The following is a 12685-nucleotide window of genomic DNA, read 5'->3' as shown; positions in this document are numbered from 1 at the left end:
CGCCAGTACAGCAATTGCAGGTTCTACAAGCCCCGATCCCACAGTAGCAGGTGATTGTTCCTCAGCAAAACATGAATCAGGTGACAAAAGTAAACACAAATCAAATGGCAAATACAAATGTCAATCACATAGCTTCACAATTTCCCTTGATTGACTTAAGTGAAGAGGAATTCTTAGAAACATTCCACAGTGATAGTTCTGATGGCGAGGATTACATGTTAGTTGCATCCTTAGAGTTAGATTAACGTGGTTCCTATGTAAAATGCAAAGGATAGGGGACAGGATGTGTCATTTTTGGTCAACACTGGAGCTACACATTCCACTGTCAGAAAAGCAGAAGTGCTAGATTTGTCCTTATAAGGAAGAAGAATTCAGGTTATAGGAGTAGCAAACAAGCAATTGAAAACTCTGTGAAAGAACATGCCCCAGTAAAAATAGGTTAATTTGAAGACAAACACCAGTTTCTGGTTTGTGATTCAAGTCCAGTAAACTTGTTGGTTCGTGCCCTGTTGTGCAAATTAAACTGTTCCATTAGCTGCACACCCCAAGGAATAGAAATTCAGACAAATGAGGAAGAAGATGTCCCTTGTAAAATTGTAGAGCAGGACCCACTTGTTACGCTGTATCCAGTGATGACATGTAATGATTTGCCGGAAGAATTGTAGGAAACAATTCTTCCTGAGGTTTGGGATTTTTCAGGAAAGGATATAAGTCTCATAAAGGGAGTTGATCCAGTCAAAATAAAAGTGAAGCCAAATGCTGTTTTTCTGAGGATACCATCTTATAACATGATACCTGATATAGTTTCAGGAATAACACCCTTGATTGAGACCTTGATTGAGCAAGTTGTTCTGAAGGAAATGTTGGGAAGCCCTTGTAATTCCCCTATTTTAGGATTGTGGAAGCACAATGGAAAATACTGCATAGTTCTGGATTCAAGAAAATTGAATGAGATTGTTGCTCCATCTTGTCTTATGGTACTGAATCCAGCAGTGATTTTATTTCAGATTCCTTGTGAAGTGGAGTGGTTTACGGTCACAGCGTTGTGTCAGGCTTTCTTTTCCTTCCCTTTCATGAGGACAGACAATTCATTTTTGCATCAAAATTTGGAAGTTGTATTTTAACATGACGTTGTACGCCTCAGGGGTATACAAAATCACCATCAATCTTTAATCAGATTTTGAAAAAAAACTAAAAGTCCCTTAAAATGCCCTACCATTCAGTCTTTGTGTAGTATATTGACAAACCACTGGTTCCATTAAACATATGAGAAGCATGGAGAAGAGATACCATAGTTCTCTTGAATCATTTAGGAGAAAATGGACATAAAGTTTCCCCAGCAAAGTTGCAGTACTGAAAAAAGTAAGTCCGATACTTAGGTCACCACATTGAGTAAGGTGCAATAAAAGTGTCACAAGAGACAATTTCACCAATCATCCAGATGAATCCATCAGTTACTCAGCGGGAAGTTAGAATGTTCCTGGGAATGGTTGACTACTGCCGCCTATGGATTCTGATTGTATCCCTTATATCCAAGCCCTTACAAAGATTGACACACAAGGATGTGTCTGATCCAGCACCATTGATGACGAATGCATGAAAGCTTTCACTGAGCTAAGAGGAAGCTTGTGCTGAGCCCCAGCTCCGGGAATGCCAGATTACATGTTTTTCTTTATTTTGCTGTGAGAGGGATGGATGTGCTCTCTCTGTTTTGACACAGTTACATGGAAGTGCAAACAAGCCTCTGGCTTATTTTTTAGCCACACTTAATCTTATAGCTGCTACGTTGCCTCGCTGTTTAAGAGCCATGGCGGCGCTAAGCGCCGCTATCAAGCAGTGTGAAGGCATTATTATGGGCCACCCCCTGAATTTTTTTTTGTTCCTATGCAGTGGCGATTTTACTCACACATACTAAAACACAGTATTTGACATGTGGTTGTCTGACCTGCTGTGAGCAAGTGATTCTTGGATCTCCCAATGCAAATATTAGGTATTGTAATGTTTTGAATGTTGCAACTCTTTTGTCAGATCCTGTTGAAAATGCTAGCAACCTCAAGGATGAGTTTGAGCATGACTGTCTCGATGAGACTTAACTGTGCACCAAGACCTGGTATTCAAGATGTCCCCTTGGACAAAAATGACTATGTCCTTTTCATTGATGGCTCCTGTTTAAGGGATTCTGAAGGTGCCCTGGGAGCTGGTTATGCAGTTTGCACAGTCTCAGATGTGATAGAAGCTTCTTGGCTTTGAGGATTCTTCAATGCCCAAGTAACTGAATTGGTTGCTCATATCAGAGCATGCTGTGTTTCTGAACAGCTCAAAGTGACCATATTCACTGATAGTCAATATGGGTATGTGATGTTTATGACTTCGGACAGTTGTGGTCTCAGAGTCTTCGTGACCTCTTCTGGATCACGTTTGCAAAATAGTGACAAGGTATACCAACTGCTGAAAGCATTACAGTTACCTAGGAAAATTGCAGTTGTAAAATGTGCAGCTCATCAGAATGCAAATTATTGAATTTCTTTTGGACATACTTAAGCTGACGAAGTTGCAAGGTATTCTGCCTTGTATTGCACTTCCTCTAATGAAGAAATTATTTATGGGAGTGACAATGAGACAAATTAAAATTTCTTTATGACACTCATTGATACTTGGGAAGAAGTCAAAAGATTGCAGGATGAAGTGACAGATGAAGAGGAGCAAGGTTGGACTAGAGCAGGATGTGTTAAGAGGAATGAGGGTGATGTTTGGGTTTCGAGTGAGGGTAAAGCAGTATTGTCAAATAGCTTATTGTACCCGATGGCAAGATGCTACCATGGACAAGCTCACATTGGTAGATATGCAATGTTTAGAACATTCAGACAAACATGGCACAATCTTAGATTCAGATTGGTTGTAGAAGCAGTGTGTCACAGATGTGTAATCTGTCAGCAAATAAATGTCGGGAAACGAGCAGTTGTCGTAATGAGTCATATAAGCAGATCAGGCGGACCTTTCAACTGAATACCACTTGATTTCATTGAATTGCCAGGGTGCAATGGGCTGAAATCTGTGTTGGTGTTGGCGTGTGTTTTCTTCCATTGGTTTGAGGCTTACCCAACCAGAAGAAATGATAGCCTCACAGTTGCAAAACTGTTATTGAGGGAGTTGATACCTCAATTCGGTTTTCCAACTTTTCTGGAATCTGACCGAGGAACTCATTTCAATAATGAGATCCTTAAATTACTGTGTGTGGCATTACAAGCTGAGCAAGGATTGCATAGCTCTTACAGACCAGAAGTCTCAGGTCTGGCAGAGCAGATAAATGGAACACTGAAGTCTCGACTGCCGAAAGTATGAGCATCTACAACACGGAAATGTCCACATGCATTGCCTATTGTCCTGATGAATATGCGCATAACACCCAACAGAAAAACAGGCTTGTCGCCTCACAAAATCATTATGGGGCAAGCTATGAGATTGCCAGCAGTGCATACAAATGCTTTTGTGAACATTACAGATGACTTGGTTCTGGATTATTGCAAGGGGCTAGCTGATGTGATTTGTTCTTTATCTCATCAGGTTGGAGAAGCAACTGCGCAACCGCGACAAGAATTTGTTACGACTTGATTCCTGGCACTTAGGTACTGGTGAAGAAGCTGTAAGAAAGACATCTTTGGGGCCGTGTAAGAAAGGGCCTGACAAGATTGTTCTGGTTACCACAACAACTGTGAAGTGCACTGGTCTTCTGAACTGGGTCCACATGAGCCACACACGCCAAGTTCCAAGTCTTCCTGATGAAACAGCGCCTGTTCCTGAAGGGTTAGTTACAGTGAGAGAAGGGATCCAGGTTTGCCAAGCTGTGGGGGCTGGACAAGTGGCAAACGCATAGAATGCAGTCTGGTGAAAATCTAAGCGTGTCAACAGCAGTTGAAGGTACAGAAGGGTCGAGACAGAGTCAGATGACTCCTGATAGCTCAGATAACGTTGTCATACCAGCAGTGCAAGAGAAAAAAGTTGTTACCCGAGACCAGTGGCCCGAGAAAAGCACAGAGCCAGAGATAAAACTGTCTGCTACTATTGCTGAAGCAACTGAACAATCAGAGCAAAGTGACAGTGGAACAGAAGATTGTGTGACAAGGAGATCAAATAGAAAAAGAGTGCCATGCAGCAGAAGCTCTGCTCCTGAATAGACTTATTTCACAATTGATGTCTGGGAGAAGGAGTTTGTTGCCTTTTGTGTTAATAATTTAAATCCAGCTGAACATTTTGGAACTTGAAATTGCTTTGGAATTGAACTTTGAAATCTCATTGCTCCTTGATGAACAGAGACACTATTTACTGGAAGTGCTAATCAGTGATTACAGATGATTTATTATCAAAGGATTTGAACTTTTAGTTGGTACTTTTGAATTTTTGTATATAAGAGAGACTCTTGATGAACTTTTTGAACTTTTGAACTATTTTTGAATATGCTTCGCTCACATAAAGAAAATACTGAAATAGACAGTGAAATAATTAAAAAACACTTCTGCATTTTTTTTATTTTTATTTTATTTTTGAGTTAGAAATATTTTGGGGTCTTAGTTTAGACAAGCCATGAATTCTGATTGGAGTGAGTAGAGTAAATGTAAGTATATTTGTGTAGGTTTAGCAGTGGTATGTGTGATTGTGAACATATAGACGAATTTTGAATTGAGTTTGCATGTTCAGAATGAGAGTGAAAATAATTTAATCACAAGTGCCCTGAATGTAGAAGGTCCTCTATATGAAGATTAGAAACGTTTGCACACAGATAGTTTCAAGAGAGATTTGACATCAATACATATTACAAATTATGATTTGAGTACATTGAAACCATAGAGGTGCAGAACTGCTATGTCTGTACAAAAATCCCTTCTTCAGTACAGGAAGGAATCACTTATCACACCTTGCCACAAACATACGAAATGTTTTGTAGTCTGTTACTAACATGGCTGTATGATCAGGAGCATTATCATTGCTTCTATGCAAACTATGTTTTAGTGTTTTCTTCTGTGCCGATCATGAAGCACCTGAGTAGCATTGCTAGAGCGAAAAACATTGACTTTGTGGGAGGATTCTTTGAACATACCTTAACATTTGGAACAGCATATGCACACATAATTAATTTGACCTGCATAATTAGTTAATTAGAAAAAGAGTTTGTTGAACAAGTAGATGACAGAAAGAGGGCAATGAAAGCCAAAACAGAAAAAGGACTAGTTTTACAAAAATGATAAACAGATGCAACACATTCAGGCCTTCATTACGAACTTGGCGGTCTTAAAACTGCCAGTTAGCAGTGGTGGTCGAACCCCCGCCAATACGGTGGTCCAACTGCCACATTATGGATCGGACCGCCACCAACACCACTCTACCGCAACAGAATGATGTGGCGGTGCTGGTGGTCCTAATCCATCAGGGCAGCACTGCAAGCAGCGCTGCTCTGGAGATTACGACTCCCTTCTCTGCCAGCGGTTTCATGGCGCTAGCACTGCCATGAAACAGCTGGCAGTGACGGAGTGCAGGGAGTCCCAGGGGGGCCCCTGCACTGTGCATGCACTTGGCACGGGCAGTGCAGGAGCCCTCCTGGCCATCCCCACCGCAATGTTCACTGTCTGCTTTGCAGACAGTGAACATCGTGACAGGTGCGGGTTCACCCTATGCACTACAGCATTGCTGCGGGCTCTATTATGAGCCAGAGACAATGCTGTAGGCTGTTTCCCACTGGGCCAGCGGGAAACTCGTAATGGTGCCCACGGGGAGGCGGCCACATTGACAGCAAGCTGCCCATGGGGACTTTGGCAGATGGGCTTTTCCATCCGCCGAATTCATAATGACCCCCTCAGTGTCTGAAAGTCAAGGAGTCTTAGCTTTAGATTGGCAGCATGATGGAAATGATGTATATATAGGCTAAAGTCACAGACAATACACAATTTGTAGGAACTAGTGAATGTAGACATGTTTTTGTATTTAGAAGCACTTGGACTTTTAAGTTAAATGGACAGGATCCAGCGATACCAGTTGTTTATTTTATTTGTAGGAAGAAAGCTTATTACAAGCTATCGAAAGGCTGGTATGGAACTTGTTATTTAGGAGTAGTTTTTACAAAAATGTATCATGTAGACAGCATTAATGAACCAGTCTGGGATGTGAAATCAAACACCAGAGTTAAAGGAGGAGCAAGTGCCTGAGGGATGGTGGGAGATGTATTTGGTGCCATAATTCCATCGGTGGGATTTATCTTGATATCAAGATTAGAAAATTGTCAACTATAGTACGTAAGCTATCTACTGTTGATGCAGGAGCTATGTTATTAAAAGACATGGTTCTTGTGAGATCAATGGTTTTGCAAATCATCTTGTGTTAGACCCCTTACTTGCAAAGGAGGGCAGAGTCTGTAAGACATTATGGCCCTCATTATAACATTGGCAGTATATACCGTCTACCCCGTGGAGACGGCCGCCAAAAGACCATCGCTGCGGCTACCAGCCGTCAGCCAGATTATGACCATAGCCGGATTTCTGCTAGAGGATGGTGGAAATCCGGCTGTGGTCATGCCGGCGTAAGGTATGTACCTCGCCAGTAGACCGCTGCAGACCGTATCATGACCCATGATACGGCCTGGAGGTGTTCTGCTGGTGGACGCTGCTGCTGGCAGCAGCGCCCCTTCCCGTCTCCCGCCGAAGGACCCCCAGACATCAGGTAAGTTGGGTGCTCTGACAGGGGAGGGAGTGGGGTGTGGGGGTGTATGTGTGTGGGGGGGTGTGTGTGTATGTCTGAACGTGCGTGTATGTGGGTGTGTGATGCGTGTATGTTGTGTTGTGTGCATGTATGTATGTCAGTGTGTGTGGATGTGTGTGTGAATGGATATATGCATGCGTGGATGAATGTGGGTATGAGTGTGTGGACGCGTGTGTTCGTTGGTGAGTGAATATGCGTGTATGTCGGGGGGTCTGGAGAGGGAGGGGGGTGGGCGGGGAACCTGGGGAGGGGAGGATGGGGAAGACACCTATCAGTGACAGGGAACGAATTCCCTGTCACTGATAGTGCCTACCGCCATGGTTTTTGTGGCGGTAAGAAAGCCACGAAATCCATGGCGGTAGGCGGGGTCATAATCCCGCAGGTGGGCTAGTGACGGCCGCCTGGCTGGAGAGTGAAGTCTCCAGCCCGGCGGTTGTTACCGCCGTGGCAGATGGTGTGGTACAATGGCGGTTTGGCTTGAGCCTAACCGCCAATGTCTTAAGATGGGGAAAAGTACCGTCAGCCTGTTGGCAGTACTTTTCTCCATTTTACTGCCATCCGCCGGGGTCATAATGACCCCCTATATGCGCAACATTGTTGCACATATATACCTGATAGTAGAAAGGAGATAAGAAACTACATTACAAACATGACCGACCTGAAGAGAGATCTGAAAAGTCTGACAGACATAGGTGCGTTGGGAAGTGATTTGAAATGTTTTTCAGCCATTGAAAAATGGTTTGGAGACCTGGAAAAGGAGATAGTAGGAACCATATTGAGACCCCCGTTGATTGTGATTTTGTGTATTCTAGGTACACATGAATGTTACAAACTGTACAAGATACTGAAAGAGAAAAGAATAAAGTATAGGCAGATGAAAGAGGGGATAGAAATGGAGAACAGGAGAAGCATTTATTATTGTAATCTCAAGAAAATGAAGAATTACAGCAGACCTTATTGAAATAAAAAGTTGAGATTTGGAATGGTCTCATTGAATTGAGAATTTGTCCTTTTGTGATGGTGTATTTCACCATCAAAAGAGGGACTGATAGAGTGTAAATTTTAGCTCTGTTCCTTGTGTCACTGGGGTCAGCAGATTATGACAAGTTTCAGTCAAAGAGAAGTAGAAGAGAGAAAAACTAACAGAATGTTGCACTGACAAGCATTTTAAATGTGCCTTTTGCTTGTATTTCACAGTTTGTCATATGTGCCTTCTCAATTTAACCACGTGCTGGAAGGTTCAAATTGGTGCTAATATGTAATTTAGACTTTAAACTAATAGGTAATGTGGAAACAAATTTAGATTTCTTGTTTTTTATGAAGAATTAATGATTTTTAAAATACGTGAAAATATGTGCAAGTTAGAAATATGCACTTCTCTGTTATACCTAGTGTAATGCTATAACAAAGTATTTAAGACTTATAATTAAATATTTTACTTTTACTGATTATATATTATTAATGCTGAATTTATAAGTTTGCATATTATGTGTCGTATTAAAGAGCATTATTTAGTTGCATTTTATGTTTTCTTGGGTTAGCATAACTGAGGCCTACAGAACTTGCATTTCGCAATCATGTTAACATGCTGATTTTTTTTTCATAACGTGAAACCCTCTTTCAGACTTTCTCATTAGAAGCAAATTCCATTGTAAAAATCCTATTGTATAACTGTAGAAGAACTCTGTACATCACCCTTGAAAGTATTGTAACACCGGAAAACGGTCTGAAATTGTACAAAATTGCTACAATTGTTTAGAGTCACATGGAAGAGGAGATGTTCTGATGAAAGACCTGGGCGAAAATTGGACTGGTGCAACCTGAAGTTTGCTAATGAATTATGATTGGATCATGCCCCTTTTTGTAATACGAATTTATTCTGGAAGCCAATTGGAACATTTCATGTGGATTGATATATTGTTTACTGATCGAACTTTGCTCAGATGCAGACTCAGAGCTGATGCGGAAGCAGTTTTGTCTTGGCTTGAGACAAACACTCTCCTGATACTTGCTGACCAGATGCTTTGCTGATCAAGATTCCTTGAATGCTTTATCCCTTGGAGAGGTAGCTTCCTCTCTGCCATTTACCCTTGCCCCTTGAAAAAGCCCTTTTTAGGTTAGAAACTCCACAATGGTGACACTTCTTTTACTTTTTCTTAGTTAGTGCCCGTAACTCGAGTTTTTATATTTTCCAAATTAGTTTTGACCCTTTTTGTATGTTTGTATTTTGCCCGCATGTGTTACTCACTATATATATAGTTTCCTAATTTGGTTAGCTGTAGGGTTGACGTATACCCAACCACTGATTTTTGACTTATATTGAATTTGAATTTACTAAATGATTGTGAATTCTGAGCGCCGCGTAATTTCTGTGTCTTAGATGTTTTAGTTAACTTTCTGTGTCATTTTTCCTGAGTGCTTAGTTTTATTGCTGTTAGCACGCCTGTACTTATTTTGTCGCCTTAGGCAACCCTTGGTGATTATGTATATCTATGACTTGGTTTTGCACATAGTCTACATGACTTTGAGCTTGTGTTTGTAATAAAGCTTTGAACTATATTCCTGATTGGAGTTTTCCTTCCGTGGCCACATTGGTTATGGTGTCTAAATTATTGAGGTGGTAAAGTAATGGTTTATGGTTCACTAACATCTTACTGGTCAAAAGATCTGTCAACCTCCTTGTGCATTTGATCACTGCGAAGGAAGAAAAATGCATTCTCAATCGGTTGGAGTGCTACCTCAAGCTATTGCCAGTAGTTAGAATTATTGCATTGAAGAAGCAACTGTGATTATAAATCACAGAATTTGTACTATTATGTTTATGACGGTTCTATTTTTAAAATGCTAATTATTATTGCTTCAGTATATTTAGATTGTGGGATTAGCAACAGGCATCTATGCTTGAGTTTTCTAAACGTCTGGCTCAGTAAAATTTTGCACCTTTTATCCAAAACCTTTCATTGTTTTCTTTGGCAATATGGGGTTCCAACATACAAGTTTTCACATGTAGTTTTTGTTGCTCACATTTTCCATGTCTTTGTGTTTTATAACTATTACATGAGAAGAAGTTATCTGCTAATCTCAGACAAGTCAGTGTGCTACACGCTGACAATTCATGATGTTAAGTCATATGTGTGTAACTCAGAGCTCAAAGAAAACATTTTCAAAGATATTTTCTTGCTTAGGGACCATGCCATATTTGATCAGCTAATTTTATTATAGTTTGAGTTGTTTAGCTAGGTGGGCCATCACATCTTCAAATGTGTCAGGATTGTAAACATAGGTACTAATGTTGCAACATGAGTAATTCTGCAACTTCCTCATTGCAGTGTGCACCTTTTGCTTGCTAACTCAATGCTGCCTTGCATCCTCACTATCGTAGTTCTAGTTTTATCACATTGTAACATGCATTATTGGATATTCTACTGTAATCTAATTACTTTTGGCTAGTGCTTGCAAAATCAATTTTACTGATGCTGATCTGAGGCTCTCCATTATTTATTTATTTACTTTCTTTTTGTTGCTGATTTGCAAGACAATTTTGTGTTGATGTTGGAATTATAATATATGTTGCTGATGACATGCTGTTTTTTATCACTTATGTACATACCTCCTGAATTGCAATATCCCTTACCTCTGTAAATATTGTGACTAGTGTTGTGCTTTTTCAGAGGTCACAAGTTTCCCTGGTCCATACACCAGAAGCTCTTCCAGTCCACGTTTTTGCTTTGCATTCTACATAGATTCCAGCAGACCCCATTCAGGGGGGACTCACGATTTTTGTAGCCAAATATGGCTTTATTTTACCTGTCTTCCACCTAAAATAGTCTCTGCTTCAATAGAAGTTGAAGGGTTAAATGAGAAAATGCATTATCCTGATTACTTTGTTTAAATCTCCCACTTTCCTCTTTTAAAATGATGGCATTTACGATTCTGGAATTTATAGTTCTTAATATATAATGGGCTAAACGGAACTGCAAGGCCCAGAATAGAAGGAAATAAATGGGCTTGGTGAGTTACTCACACGTGGACTTGGGACACTTGAGCCCTCTATTTCGTTCAGAAAGTACAGTTGTCTGTTATGTTAACACAGTCAACACACAATTTACTCTCTGTCTTTTGTTACACATCCTCTCTATACAGTGCTTTGAAATCAGTTCAGTGAAGCTTGTTCTTTATAAGACAGCAAACAAAAAAACATAATAAATAATTAATGGAATCGAAGGTGAATTGGATGGTTTGGGCTAAAATGTGTAAGTGCCTTTATGTTCGTGCATGTGGGCAATCTTTTGCATTGTATGATGCTGTAGTTAGGAGCACACATACAAAGCTTTTTTCTCGTCGCAAACGGCCCAATTCGCAGAATCAGGCTGTTTGCGACAATAAAAAAGAATTTGGCGATGCATAAACCCAAATTTGCTATTCAGTAATTTCTTTACCAAATCCCAAATAGGGTTTGGGAGTCACAATTAGGAAGGGGCATTTCCTTCCTAATTGCGAGTCGCAGTGCAATGTATGATTGTTTCGTGACCGTGAATGCGGTAACAAAACAGTCGCAGTTAGCACCAATTTCAAATTGGTGCTAACCCATTCGCAAACGGTAAGGGGTCCCCGTGAAACCCTTTCCCCTTGGTGAATGGTACCAAAAGTATTTTTTCGGAGCAGGCAGTGCTCTCACGACCACTGCCTGCTCTTAAAAAACTGAAAAGAAAAATTTCATTTTTCTTTTTTTAAATGCAGCCCATTTTCCTTTAAGGAAAACCGGCTGCATTTGAAAAAAACTGCTTTATTTAAAAGCAGCAACAGACATGGTAGACTGCTGTCCCCAGCAGGCCACCATCCCTGTGAGTGCAGCCATTCCCAATGGGGTTGCAAATTGCGAACTACCGCATGAATATTAATGAGGTAGGTCATTTGTGACCCCATTGAGAATTGCAAACGGTGTGAGAAACACTGCTGTATATATGGTTTTGTGACTCGCAAATTGTGAGTTGCAAAACTCGGGGTCATACATCTGGCCCTTAAGGCCAGATGTATCAATTTTCCCAATAGCGATGACCTAATTGCGATTTTTTGTGAATCGCAATTAGGTAATCACTATTTGAATGTATGAAACTCCAGAAGTTTCATTTGGCGATTCCCAACGGCTCGAAAATTGACCTACCTCATTAATATTCATGAGGTAGGTCTCAACTTGCGACCCATTATGAATGGCTACAATCACGGGGATGGTGGCCTGCTGGACTCAGCAGACCACCATGTCTGTGATTGCTTTTAAATAAAGCAATATGTTTTCTTTTTTTAATGCAGTCCGTTTTCCTTAAAGGAAAACGGGATGCATTTAAAAAAAGTAAAAGGTTTCTTTTCATTTTTTAAGAGTAGGCAGTGGTCCGTTTAAAAAAAGTTTTTGCATGTGTTAGTGCGTCAGTCCTTAATAAGTAAACTTACAAGGTGACACGTATAGGTCGATGAACCTTTTGATGCGCATGGAGTATCCTAGCCACAATGCGACCAATCTACATGGTAAACAATGCACAAATTCAACTTCATTAGACGAAGCATTAATCAATTTATCAGAAAACAATTCGAACATCATACCATGACCTTTCAGCCATGAACAACCACTCCTCATTAGACGTTTTAGTAGTTTATTGCCCTTTTAGTTACATTACTAAGGGCCTGATTACAACTTTGGCGGAGGGGGTTAATCCATCCCAAATGTGACGGATATAATGGACTCGTAATACTGTGGGCTGGATATCTGTCACATTTCAGACGGATTAACCCCCTCTGCCAAAGTTGTAATCAGGCCCTAAGTCATGAGAATAAATCAAAACTCAATTCAATTAAAAACAGCATTAATTAGTTAGAAGATGCCAAGAACATAATCTAATCAAAGCTTGCATCAGGGTACACTCTAGAGCATTAGCAAAAGTCA

This window comes from Pleurodeles waltl, chromosome 2_1 (assembly GCF_031143425.1).
Source record: "Pleurodeles waltl isolate 20211129_DDA chromosome 2_1, aPleWal1.hap1.20221129, whole genome shotgun sequence".
NCBI classification, from domain to species: Eukaryota; Metazoa; Chordata; class Amphibia; order Caudata; family Salamandridae; genus Pleurodeles; species Pleurodeles waltl.
This window is presented reverse-complemented; position numbering follows the sequence as displayed.